General features: G+C 43.7%; 1 protein-coding gene across 3 annotated transcripts in view; it reads right to left on the bottom strand.

Moving 5' to 3' along the window:
- UNC5D (unc-5 netrin receptor D) overlaps window positions 1–14,549 on the bottom strand; it is a 941,164-nt gene that overhangs the window by 704,517 nt on the left and 222,098 nt on the right. The gene's annotated exons all lie outside the window — the stretch shown is intronic.

The raw sequence follows: 14,549 nt of genomic DNA on the forward strand, positions 1-14,549 counted from the left end.
GCTTGGGCAGGGCCCCAGCAATTGCAATATTTACCTCTCCCTGCTCCTCCGCTATGTAGTCTGGGCTGTAAAATCCTTCCCTGGGACTGCCACTACAAATTTGGTGAACTGATAGATGATGGTTAAGACATAGCTATGCCCTGTCCTGCTGGCCGGGCTCTAGCTTCAGATGATCAATGGCTTCCATTTCTTATGGACGTCGACTCACAATGAGATGCAGTGGTGGTTTATCATCAGCTTTCACAGTTTTCCTACTCACAGACGTGTGACATTCCTGCCCACATTTTTAAATGTGCCCTCTCATGCCAATCCAATAGAATCGCCTACAGCCTGTGGCTTCTGTCTTTTGCACTCCAAAGTTACCTGACAGATCATGATAGGCAGTGAGGACCATGTCTACATCTCTCCCTGTGATCAAAATTTGATGGAGATGAGTAACGGTGATGGGTCAATGGTACTGCGATACAGCAACCCTTTCTTCACAAAGAACTGTTTTCGCTGTCTCCACACACAAAGTAATTGAGGGTCAGCATCACCTCTGGGAATTCTCCCGGGAGTTTTTCCCGTGATTAGTAATTCCTAAATTTCTGCAATCACTCAACTTTATGTCTGTACTTTTATCCATCTCGTTTCCTCTTGCGGAGAGTCTGGACTGTCTTACTGAGACAGAACTATATATGAAGATTTAAAAATACCCCAACAGTGTATACTGGTGTACGCTTCAAAAACATTTCCTTTTTTTAGATTGTTGTCTAATCCATACTGAGGCTGTGAGTGTCTTTGTTGGACTCCGGAAATAAACACAGAGATTTTAAATGTTTAAACTATGCTATATATACCTGTTATCCGGTGATACTGTACCCTTTCTCAACTTTCTGCAATCTTGTCAAATCCATACTATGCCTGAGACTGTCTGAGTCTGCCTCCTCATTACAGATGAGTGGTGTTTGAGTGGAACTGTTGGCCAACTTCAAATTCTAGCTGTTTTGAGTGGTGTTAGATTCGTTCGTCGAACTACAACACTTTGATTAAAATTCGGCTGTTCGAGTTTCCGTTCGAGAACGTTTTGTTAAACAAAAGTGTATCTTTTTTTCACATTAATAATGGTTTTCAATGATAATAGACAGTTTTAGGGCATAGTAGCGGTGTCTGGTAGCCAGCGGTGTAGTACACCTGTGAAGGAGCTACACCGTGTGTGTTTCTAATAATTTTTTACCGCATATTGTCCTGAAAATCCTTTTGGGCCTAGTAACTGTGTCTGCTACTCAGAAGGGGAGCCCACCCGTGAACCGAGCTATGCCGCCTGTTTATGAAAGAACCAGTTTTTGACTGCATTTACACCACTTAATACTTTGGGCCTAGTAACTGTGTATGCTACTCAGCAGAGTTGGCCACTCGTGAACCAAGCAATGCCACCTGTTTATGTAAGAACTGTGTGCTACTCAGCAGAGGAGCCCAGCTGTTAAGCAAGCTACAGCACCTGTGGTTTGGACACTTAATTTTTTCACATTCTTCCTGGAATGCCGCTTAGGCCTAATTCCGGAATTAAGGTTGACCTGCACTTACTGGGAAATGCTTGTTTGCGGGGAAGAATTGTAATCCCAGATCCCCATCACTAAGGGGGTTCAGTGTGTTATGTAAGCGATACACGCTGGTCCTTTCATTGTAGCATGCGTGCAGCCCCGGACATGTAAGGGCATGACAGACCTGTTATTGGCCGATCTCGCGTGTCCCTCTAGTAAGTTGGACGCGGACCGAGGGTGCATGCCTGAGTCTCGTTCGTTAACGGAATTAAACTTGCAATCTGTGCAGCTTTTTTGTGGATGGCATGGTTGAGGTTGCCCGTGTTGAGTCCAATTAAGCCGCAGGCTCCACTTCTGGTCGTGCCCTTCTGAACATTCCTTTAAGGTTCAGCTTTGCAACCATACTGCCCCCGGAAACCAAACACTTTTCCTGACAGTGACATTCTGGTCAAAGAGCGCGATGACATCGCGTCTGTACGCCCTCTGCCTAAAAAGTCCTAGTGCAGTGAGATGGAAGATGGGGACGACAAGGAGTCCAGACTAGTACAGGGATTCCTTAGCGAGGAGACTTATTTAATTGTTTTAAAAGTTGGGAGCAATTTTGGGGGAGCACGATACTCTGGAGAAAGATATATGAGGCCCACCATACACTGGAACATTCCAAATGTGGACATTAGTCACTGGAGCAGCATTTACAGGGCCCATTATACACTGGAGCATTACAAATGGGGCTCATTATATATAGAGCATTATTTGGGCCCATAAGACACTGGAGCTTCATCCGTGGTGAACAACATATACTGTAGCATTATGGCGCACTATGCGGTGGCCATAATACTGTATGGAGGAATATACTGTCTGTTTTTGGAGCTATTGGAGAATTTAAAATGGATATCAGTCATGTGATGTAAGAATTGAAGTATTTTTCATTGTACTGTACTGCTATTTCTCTGCCGTATCAAAGGATCATGAATTGTGTCATGTGTTAAAGGAGCCCAGTGACACTCTTTGGCCCTGGGCCCACGAAAATCTGGAGCCAGCACTAGCCCCCACAACTTTAACCAAATAACCCCCAGTTTTCAATGCCTAACTATTATTATAAAGTAAATTAAGGTTGACAAGCTTAAGGAGTAAGAATTGATATTTTTGGCATTAAAATGGGCACTCTAGGTGTGTTTCCTGTCCTCCACTCACTTCTGACTTTTCTTCCCCATTGACTTACATTGGGTTTCGTGTTTCAGTCGGACTTCGACTTTTCACAGTAATCGGCCAATTTCGCTCGATCCGACTTTTGCGAAAGTCGGATTTCGTGAAACCCGACTCGACCCGAAAAAAGGCAAAGTCGCTCATCTCTATTCAAGAGGTTTGAAGATGGTCGTTTTAAAATAAATAGCCATTATTGTCAAGGATGTTACATTTTTAGTGACTGCTTGTTGCTGACATTGAGGCAACCCATATCTGAGAGTATTGTCCTACATCAACTTTTCTAGTCAATTGATATGTAGGTTGAGTTCTTCGTGTGTCTCTATATGTTCAGCTCTTCCTTTGAAAGATTAACTGTAAGGTATGTATGTAGCAGCCCAAACCACAAGTACAAAATTGCACACTCCACATACATCCCAGGCATAAGGAGTGCAGTCAAGTTTTAAAGTTTGGTCGGAGGTACGTTATAAGAAGAGTCAAGTTAAGAGATAGCTATAGTCCTTTCGGTTGTATTCTATGCGCGCTAGAAAATGCGCCCTGCTTTCCCAGAAAAAAAAAGATATTACTGGTTAATAGAATCAATTTTTAAGAACAATGTTTAATTCAGTGGTGAATAAGTGTTCCCTGATGACCTCGTGAGATAATACCCTAAAAAGTGAGCTCTGGTTCCTTCTTCTACAACCCCTGGCAAAAATTATGGAATCACCGGTCTTGGACGATATTTATTGAGTTGGTTAATTTTGTAGAAAAAAAGCAGATCACAGACATGGCACAAAACTAAAGTCAATTCAAATGGCAACTTTCTGGCTTTAAGAAACACTAAAAGAAATCAAGAACAAAAAATGTGGTAGTCAGTAATGGTTACTTTTTTAAACCAAGCAGAGGGGAAAAATTATGGAATCACTCAATTCTGAGGAAAAAATTATGGAATCACCCAGTAAATTTTCATTCCCAAAACTAACACCTACATCAAATTAAATCTGCTCATTAGTCTGCATCTAAAAAGGAGTGATCACACCTTGGAGAGCTGTTGCACCAAGTGGACTGACATGAATCATGGTTCCAAAACGAGAGATGCCAATTGAAACAAAGGAGAAGATTATCCAACTCTCAAAAGAGGGTAAATCATCACGCAATGTTGCAAAAGATGTTGGTTGTTCACAGTCAGCTGTGCTAAAATCTGGACCATATACAAACAACATGGGAAAGTTGTTAAAGGCAAGCATACTGGTAGACCAAGGAAGACATCAAAGCGTCAAGACCGTAAGCTTAAAGCAATATGTCTCCAAAACAGGAAATGCACAACAAAACAAATGAGGAACGAATGGGTGGAAACTGGAGTCAACGTCTGTGACCAAACTGTAAGAAACCGCCTAAAGGAAATGGGATTTACATACAGAAAAGCTAAACAAAAGCCATCATTAACACCTAAACAGAAAAAAACAAGGTTACAATGGGCTAAGGAAAAGCAATTGTGGACTGTGGATGACTGGATGAAAGTCATATTCAGTGATGAATCGCGAATCTGCATTGGGCAAGGTGATGATGATGGAACTTTTGTTTGGTGCCGTTCCAGTGAGATTTATAAAGATGACTGCCTGAAGAGAACATGCAAATTTCCACAGTCATTGATGATATAGGGCTGCATGTCAGGTAAAGGCACTGGGGAGATGGCTGTCATTACATCTTCAATAAATGCACAAGTTTATGTTGATATTTTGGACACTTTCCTTATCCCAGAAATTGAAAGGATGTTTGGGGATGATAAAATCATGTTTCAAGATAATAATGCATCCTGCCATACAGCAAAAACTGTGAAAACATTTCTTGAAAAAAGACACATAAGGTCAATGTCATGGCCTGCAAATAGTCCGGATCTCAATCCAATTGAAAATCTTTGGTGGAAGTTGAAGAAAATGATCCATAACAAGGCTCCAACCTGCCAAGCTGATCTGGCAACAGCAATCAGAGAAAGTTGGAGCCAGATTGATGAAGAGTGCTGTTTGACACTCATTAAGTCCATGCCTCAGAGAATGCAAGCTGTTAGAAAAGCCAGAAGTGGTGCAACAAAATACTAGTGATGTGTTGGAGTGTTTTTTTGTTAGTTTGTTTTTCAAGATTCCATAATTTTTTCTTCAGAATTGAGTGATCCCATAATTTTTTCCCTATGCTTGGTTTAAAAAAGTAACCATTACTGATTACCACATTTTTTTTTCTTGATTTCTTTTAGTGTTTCTTAAAGCCAGAAAGTTGCCATTTGCATTGACTTTAATTTTGTGCCATGTCTGTGATCTGCTTTTTTTCTACAAAATTAAACAACTGAATGAACATCATCCAAGGCCGGTGATTCCATAATTTTTGCCACGGGTTGTATGACAAATACAAAAAACATATTGAGGCTACTAAAACTTTAAAGGGAGTCTGTCAGCACAAAATGATTGTTCAAATCAAGCACAGATGCTTGGTACAGACTTGGCGTGGCCAAAAAGTTCAGTGCACATTCCCACCTACTACTGTACTTGCTTTCCATCTATCTCCACACCCTTTCCCTTGATGGACAGCTATGACTTTACAGAAGTAGAGAAAGATGGAAAACAAGTAGGTGGGAAGGCTCTATTACTACGGGCACACCAAGTGCCAGAAACGCTTCAGAATGTTCTACTGCCAACATGTGAAAATTTTATTCTCCCCTTTTGATATGAAATAAAGTTTGAAGATTTTTTTTACTTGGAGGTGCCTGCCTAATTCTTTTACTTTGGTAGGTGGAAAGGCACATTGAGCTTCATGACCACACCAAAGGTGCACAGAGTTCCTGTGCTTGGTTTGAAAAACCATTTTGTACTGACAGGCTTCCTTTAAAGTGATACTAGTCAATAGAGTAGAATCAGATGATACTGTTTGTATATGATGGCATGCATTTAGGGGTGTCAGAAGGACTAGTCATTGTCAAAAATTTGATTTTAACTGATATCTATCTAAAGTGTTTCAGCACATCCAAAACAGCTGGCACTGCATTGTAGATGTCTACCAGGAGTGCAGCATTGATGAATGCCCAAAAGAATCTTGTAGGTGCTCAGCCATATGTTGTTCAATATTATTCGTTATTCAAAAGAATAAAGAAGATATGGTGCTGCATCGTACTTCTAAAATGTATGTAAAGTTTTAACTCCTTCTCCCCACTGAATTGTGCGATATGTTGCCAGATAAGTGCAAGGAGAGGACACAAGACTAGTTATTGGTAACATATTTGTGATGAGTACTCGAGCTGGCCATATAAAGTGGGGAAGGGGTGGTAGTCGTTCATGTCACATCTTAGCCCTGGAACGCTATCAGTAATCCATCACTACGAATAGCATTAGGTGCTAAAAAACCTTGTCATATCGATATACAGAGTTGTACTATTTATTTTACAAGAGCAAAATCTCTGTAGCCCCAAGACATGGAAAAATATTCCTCTGGCAATGACGTAAGAGACTGCAAGTCAATGTGGCATTGTTATTGGCCATACAACTTTGCAGGCTTACTCCATGCTTACACTTATTCTGCTAGCTGTATTCCATTACTGTTTTAATACTCCAGTAATTTAAGACAACATTAATTTTGTTCAATTTTCCCCCAAGGAATTAATTGTAAATGTACATTTATTAGCTGTAAATGTGATTTGCTACACTCAAAGCAATATCAGATTACAGACGTGGCTTACTGTATGCCCCGTAGATTCGGAGATCTCCTGCCCTATGTTTATTTCACAGTTATCAATCAGCCCCAACGCAAGTGCTCAAAACAACCCTTGTGTGATGACTGAGTTCTGCTAATGTATCCACCATTCATGATTTATTAGACTATTGAACATGTGCTATTTACTCTGAGAGAAATAATGATAATTGGTGATAAAACATGAAATAAAAGGAAGAAAAACTAATACAACAAATAATAAATGTATCATCTAGCAAGACAACAGATATATGTCCTTGTATCTAACTTAAGGGGGTTTTACACATAGCGATATCGCTAACAATATCGCTAAAGCATCACCGATTTGGTGACGCAGCAGCGATATCGCTAGCGATATTGCTATGTGTGATACTTACCTCCGACCGGCTCCCCCCGCTGTCAATGGCTGATAGTGCGAGATCGCGCAGCTCCATTTCTCGTCGGGCGCTTCCTGCTGGCGCTGACGAGCGACGCGTGGACGCGGGCGGGAGGACATCAGGATCGCCGCGTCTGAAAGGTAAGTAATGACCGCTAGATCGCTGCTGCATCGCTGTGAGATCTGCCTGTTTGGCAGCTCACTAGCGACCATTTAGCGATGCACCAGCAATCCTGACCGGGTAGTATCGTGGTCGGGATCGCCGGTGCATCGCTAAATGTGAAGGGGCCTTTACATGTACAGCTGATAAGACATACAACTGTTCTTTTCCACTGAAAGTCTCCTGCTAAGAAGAATTACAGTTGTGATCACTGATTATTATTGTATTGGTTATGTGTATTATTAAGCTTGATACATTCACCAATGGAAATTAAAGTCTTTAGCAAAATCATAGAAGGGTAAGAGTTGACATATCTGTACTATGTATCTGTGAATGTACATTATGTAGGTTTCTGGGGTAATAGTGTCACAAAGAGCATACTTACCCAGTACCCTGTGGGTATCTCATTTCCACTGATCTCTGGAATCTTTCCACATTTGTCATTACTGACGTGTCTCTTCAGAAGTAAATATGCAAATTGTCTCTATTGAGAGGATGCGGACTTAAACTCTCGTGCCACCTATTGGAAGTAGCAATCCTACAAATCAATATTGACCCTTTCTCTAGCCTTGCCCTATGACTTAGGATAAAAGCCAAACCAGAATCTCAATTTGTAGGCACCTGTTTCGGGGTGTTTCCCTTCCTCAGTGCAAAGCAAGCATGAGATCTGATTTGGATGTATGAGAAGCTTCTGACTGGGTTCTAAGGGGGAGGTTTCTCCTTGTGGAGAATGACATGCCTGACATACAAATATTAGGACATTCCACCTGTCTTTGAAAATTCCTCTGTTTTTCCTGTACTTTTTTAGATGTTATGGAACACTATATTTTATTGTACTATTATTAATACCAGTTTTATTCATCTATACCATTTTATAATGCCATGTACTTGGATATTCTTTCAGCATTCTTGAAGAATAGCTAATCTAAATGGGCACTACTATAAAACTGCCCAAACTCATCCAATGAAAACATCCAAAATTGACAATTTTTGACAATTTAAGCAGAAGATCAGTTAGTTGTGAAATGTACACTGACAATCATTCACGATGGCCAATGACAGACAGTATTTCCTGCCAAAATAAGATCTGTCAGGTTGTCTGAAGCTACATCTTTCTGGTATAATTGGCCATGTTCAGACAATCATTTGCCACCTTATGCAAAGAGCCCACTCTGTTTTTATTGATATATCCTTCGTGATCGCCTAGTTTAGTCTGGCATGTTGATTATCAAATGTTTTTTATGAATGGTCCAATGAGCAACTAATTTACCACATTCTGATTGATCATAATCTTATGTGTGTAGCCAGGTTAACAGTTATGCAATGCTAGATAAGGTTGGAAAGTAGACTTCTCATGTAGCAGTGACTTAAGGGTACTTCACACATAGTGAGATCGTTAGCGATATTGCTGAAACGTCACAGGTTTTGTGACGCAACAGCGACCTCGCCAGCGATCTCGCTACGTGTGACACATAGTGGCGACGGGCCCCCCACTGCGATATCGCTGATAGTGATCAAATGTCCTAGGCCATTTTTTAATCGTTGGTGTCCCGCTGGCCAGCATGCATCGCTGTGTTTGACACTATAACAATGATGAGCGACCTCGTTGGTGACTCAGAACTCAGGGACGCAGGCGTGATTTTGCTTTGTCTTTTCAACGCCCCCCTTAGCTCCGATTGATGGTCTCAAATTAGGATCTTTGCAGCGTTTCCTTTTATAGGTCAGCTAACAATTATATGCAATCATAACATTTAACATGTACAGTTATAGTAATCGCGTGTCCCCATGTCAGTGACTGTGGATCCATGAATAAATAGTGCACTAGCGACTCAGACAGGGATGCTGAAGCAAACCACGTAGTGATAATGAAGTAGTGGCCACCAATTGGAGCAGAGGGGTGAGGAAAAGGTATCACTGAAGCACGCCTATCGAGGTCTGTGCCATCAGAATGGCTGCTGTGTGACAAAGTCCCAACAACCGCTGAGGTTGTTATACGGATCGCCGTATCATTTTTGCGTCGTTGAGTGGATCTGCCTTTTGACAGCTTACTAGCGACCATGTAGCGACGTACCAGCAATCCTTACCAGGTCGTATCGTTGTTGGGATCACTGGAGCGTCACTATGTGTAACGGGACCCTTAGGATTAACCAAATGTTAGATCATGTAAGGCTTTGCATGTAAAAGGCAGTTAAGAATCTGTTGAAAGTGGTTGGTGAAATGTCTCCTGTATGTCACTACAGTCAGCACCCATGGATCATAATATTATTAAGTCCCATGGAGTGTAATGTAATTAGGACTCCATTGGCATTCTCTGTCTTGCATCTGGTGGGGGTATGTGTGTCTTTGTTCCACTTTGCAGGGGGCCTCCCTGATACACAACATTACAGACTAGCCTAAAGTTACCATCACATTTAGCAATGCACCAGCGATCCCGACCACGATACGACCCGGTCAGGATCGCTGGTGCATCACTAAATGGTCGCTAGTCAGCTGCCAAACAGGCAGATTTCACCAGCGATGCAGCAGCGGTTGGTGGTCATTACTTACTTGTCAGAAGCGGCGATGAAGAAGTCCTCCCGCCCGCGTCCACGCATCGCTCGTCGGCGCCAGCAGGAAGCCCAGCAGGAAGTGGCTGACGAGAAATGGTCCTGGACGATCTCGCATGATCAGCAATAGCCAGCAGGGGAGCCGGTCGGAGGTAAGTATCACATGTAGCGATATCGCTAGCAATATCGCTGCTGCATCACAAAATCGGTGATGCTTAAGTGATATCGCTAGCGATCTCGCTTAGTGTGACCGGGCCTTTAGACAAGATTTCAGCTACCTTTTTTCACTTTTTGAACTTGTACCAGATTTTTAGCGTTGTGGGATTTGAGTATTTCTTTTCAACTATGGGGTTGATCCCAAAAAAAAGATAGAAAAGGAAAGACATATGTTTTGGGGTCATTATTGGTGCTTTATCTAACGGCCCCGTTATACATAACGATGTCCGAGCGATCCCACTAACGATCTGACATGGATGGAATCACTGGGACATCATTAGGCTGATCGCTGGTGAGCTGTCACATAGACAGCCCCTCCAGCGATCAGGACCAGCAAGAAAGCTGGTTTCCAATGTAAACAGTGGGTATCTAAGAGCCGCGCGGCTCTTGGTTACCCGCTGTTTACTTTGGAAAGCAGCGTGCACGCTGGTTTCTAGGGTAAACAGCGGGTATCTAAGAGCCGCGCAGCTCTTAGATACCCGCTGTTTACCCTAGAAACCAGCGTGCATGCTGCTTTCCAAGGTAAACAGCGGGTAACCAAGAGCCGCTCGGCTCTTAGGTACCCGCTGTTTACATTGGAAACCAGCATCCAGCGTCACTGATCTCTGGTCTATCGCTGCCGCATGCAGCGATGCGCGCTGGCCAGCAGGAGACCAACGATCAATAAACAGCCCAGGACGATGGAGCACGATCAGTGATACCCGGCGGTGGGGCGGTCGCTGATTCATGTCACACACAGCGATATCGCTGACGAGATCGCTATGGCATCACAAAATCAGCGATCTCGCTGGCAATATCGCTGTGTGTGACGGGGCCTTAAGAAGGGCTATGATCTACTGCTGAGGCCAGATCCTTACACCACTACTTGGGCATTTAGAGACTATAGATCATGCAAGAAGTATTTTGTCAACCACTTTGGATACCCTGCAAGATTAGAGGAGATATTCAAAGGATCAGTGTTGCATTTTCCTTGGTGTTAGATTACTGGGTGGTGCCACCAGATTTGTTCCTTTTGTTGGAGGGGCATTGCAGACCCTAGTCCAGAGGTTTCAAACACATGGACCGCAGGCCGCATGCAGCCTCTGAGGTGGGCATCTGCGGCCCGTGGTGCACCACATGTCTCACTCCCTGCGGCAGGTGGAAGGCGCGCATTCAGGAGCACGCGATGGCTGTTTTGTGTGCACAGGACCTGGGATGAGGTCACAGGAGGGGGAGGAGTCAGGGGTAACATGATCAAGGTCCCCAGTTTATGCAGGACGCTGCTGTCTGTGCTGGTTGTCATGGTGCTGCTCGATGAAGTCTGTGTGGGGTCAGGAGAGGTTTACAGGGTGGATGTAGCAGAGCCGTGTGTGTACGAGGTGTATGGAGCGCAGCCGTGTGTACGAGGTGTACAGAGCAGAGCCGTGTATGTATTAAGTGTATGGAGCAGAGCCATGTGTGTATGGGGTGTACGGAGCGGAGCCGTGTGTGTACGAGGAGTACAGAGCAGAGCCGTGTGTGTATGGAGCTGGGCGTATGGAGTGGAGCCGTGTGTGTGTGGAGCTGGGTGTACGGAGCAGAGCCATGTGTGTACGAGGTGTACGGAGAGGAGCTGTGTGTGTACAAGATGTACAGAATGGAGCTGTGTGTGTCTGAGTACAGAGCAGAGCCATGTGTGTATGGAGCTGGGTGTACGGAGAGGAGCCATGTGTGTATGAAGTGTACGAAGTGGAGCCGTGTTTGTATGAGGTAGACAGAGTGGAGCCATGTGTGTATGGAGCAGGGTGTATGGAGCGGAGCCGCATGTGTACGGAGAAGAGCCGTGTGTGTATGGAGCGGGATGTACCGAGCGGAGCTGCATGTGTACGATGCGGAGCAGTGTGTGTACGATGTGTTCAGAGCTGAGCCGTGTGTGTATGGAGCTGGGTTACGGAGCGGAGCCGTGTGTGTACGAGGTGTACGGAGAGGAGCCGTGTGTGTACTAGGTGTACAGAGCGGAGCTGTGTGTGTATGGAGCTGGGTGTATGGTGCGGAGCCGTGTGTGTATGGAGCTGGGTGTGCGGAGCGGAACCGTGTGTGTACAAGGTGTACGGAGAGGAGCCGTGTGTGTACGAGGTGTACAGAGCAGAGCCGTGTGTGTATGGAGCTGGGTGTATGGTGCGGAGCCGTGTGTGTGTATGGAGCTGGGTGTACGGAGCGGAGCCGTGTGTGTACAAGTTGGACAGAGCGGAGCCGTGTGTGTATGGAGCGGTGTTGTGAGTTCATTCTCTGGTTCACTAGTTGTGAGTTCTCCTTCTGGACTCCCTCTGGTGGTGACGGGAGGTAGTGAGGCTGATTTGATCGGTGGAGATCTGCCACCTGAGAATGAGGATGACGATTGGACCTCAGGAATCTCAGATTGGATTTAAGACAGCCGACGCCCTATTCAGTTGCTGGTGATTCCTTCTGGATTGTCAGCTCTTGGTTTTCTGCTCTGTTCCAGTCATATAAAGCTAAGTTTGTCTGCTAATGTTCACACTTGATTTTGTTGGTCTATTCAGTTTTTGTGTGGTCAGCACAGCCCCGGCTGGGGGCTGTGCTGAATTTCCACTCTTATTTTGCTGATTTGCTTTTTGTCCCTTACTAGTTTGGCCTCTTTTTGCTCTGTCTCAGAATATTTCAGAGTGCTGATATAGTGGGAGAAGTCTAGTGACTTCAGGGTTAATGTTGCTATCAGAAGTGTTGGACATTATTTTTGTAGGGTTTTTGCAGGTTGCAGACAGTGTCTTTCCCTTTCCTTTCCTTTCTAGTTAGTTTGGGCCCCATCGTTTGCTCAGCCTATTTTCCTGCCTGTGTTTCTGCTTTCATCTTGTTTCACCATCAATACATGTGTGGGGGCTGTCTTTCTTTTGGGGTCTGCTCTGGGGCAGTTAGTTTTTCCCTTTTCTTGCTTTAGGCTTATTTAGTCCTCCGGCCGTGCCGAGGCGTCTAGGATCATCGCAGGTACGCTCCACGGCTGCTGCTAGTTGTGCGGTAGAATCAGGGATCTGCAATCTGCATAGATACCAACCTCTCTGGTTTTCTGTGACTTAGCTTGTTTTGCTTTTTTCTCCTCGGTGACCCATTCATTACAGAGCGGGGTGTATGGCACAGAGCCGCGTGTGTACAGAGAAGAGCCGTGTGTGTGTATGGAGCGGGGTGTACGGAGTGGAGCCGCGTGTGTACAAGGTGTACAATGCAGAGCATTGTGTGTATGAGGTGTACGGATAGGAGTAGCATGTGTACGAAGTGGACGGAGCAGAGCCGTGTGTGTACGAGGTGGACTGAGTGGAGCCATGTGTGTACGAGGTGGACGGAGCTGGAAAGGAATGCGGCACGCCAGCTTAAATTTTTATTCATGTGCGGCCCATTTACTCTGCCGTGTTTGAGACCTCTGCCCTAGTAATATCTATGTTTGGTGGAATATTCTCCCAGTCCCAATTAAGGTTTTTTGATAGTACACCTGTCTGCTGTCACTCCGTGCTCTGTCACATCCCCCATACACATTAGATAGCTATCAGCCAACAACTATCTCACAGCTTACTCAAACATAGGGTTTTGCCATTTCAGCCAAACAATACTGTGTTCTCTATGAGAGAGCCACTGCCAAATTATTCTGGGGATGGCTTATTCCAAAGAGAGGAAAAGAATTTTGTCTTTGAAATTCAATATGTCCGATCCATCTCTCCTCCTACATCATTTGGTCAAGGGAGAGTTGGGATGCCCCAATACAAATTAGACTCTCAGCTGACTTAGATATTGTGTGTAGAACCTTCAAGATAGAATGTATTTTGAGAGCAGCAAGAAAAAGTAGCTAAAAGGAGAAGAAAAAAAAAGACGTGTGTTAGAAATGGCTTACGATGCATAGTATGTATATGTGATGGATAGATTTATTTTTTGCATTTGGTTTATTTTACTTTCTATTCTTGATGAATGATTACCAGCTTTTCTTTCCGAGTCTCAACCAAAATCTATGCAATCTACAAGAATCAAATAATTTCCAGGCTCAGTACTCCCAAATGTGGCATATATGAATAAATACATGAGCGCATATATATTTTAATAGAGATCGGTTGAATGAGCTACGATCAACTCTACAGGAACTACTTTCATTACAAAGCCATTCTTGCCTGCACAAAGAAAAGTCAATCTTTGATCTGCCGTCATTCTGCTAGAGGGAAATTAGTGAAAAACTACTGTAGATTAGAAACAAAACAAATTTTATTTTATGTTCTGTTTTCTATAGTTCTGTAGTCCATTTCCATAACAATTGGTCACTTGTGAAAGGGAAAATTACATTGTTAAACAATTAACAGCTTTTGTTGATCACAAATATCTTGATCATACATTGTAGTACGAGTTGCTAATGAGAGTGTCCTTGTTTTAATTTCGGGACCTTATTTACTTAGAAATATTATTGTTTACATTCACTTTTACATATGATTTCTCAATTTTTAAGATGTTCTAGCCTAGAACAGAATACTACGGGGCCAATTCATCAAAAGCTTTTACGACAGAAAACCATCGAAGAAGTTTTGAAAATTCACAAAATGTATGCCTAACAAGGAACTGCTAGAAAGTGTTGTGACTTTTGGAGTTTTCATGCCAATTTGAATCAATCCCACAGATATGGATGAAGCTAGGAGTAGCCTGGTGGAGGGAGGACATGGCCACATCTACTCATCAAATTCATCGAAGTGCTGACTTTTGTGTGTCAGAAACGTAATTTCAGTCCCAGACTGGAGAGGCATTTCTGCCAATGTGCACAGAGGAGCTCTCCTACAGAGGAACTGTGCCGAATTTATTAAGTGACG

This window comes from Dendrobates tinctorius, unplaced genomic scaffold (genome assembly GCF_039654945.1).
Source record: "Dendrobates tinctorius isolate UK_male_01 unplaced genomic scaffold, ASM3965494v1 ptg000022l, whole genome shotgun sequence".
Taxonomy (NCBI): Eukaryota; Metazoa; Chordata; class Amphibia; order Anura; family Dendrobatidae; genus Dendrobates; species Dendrobates tinctorius.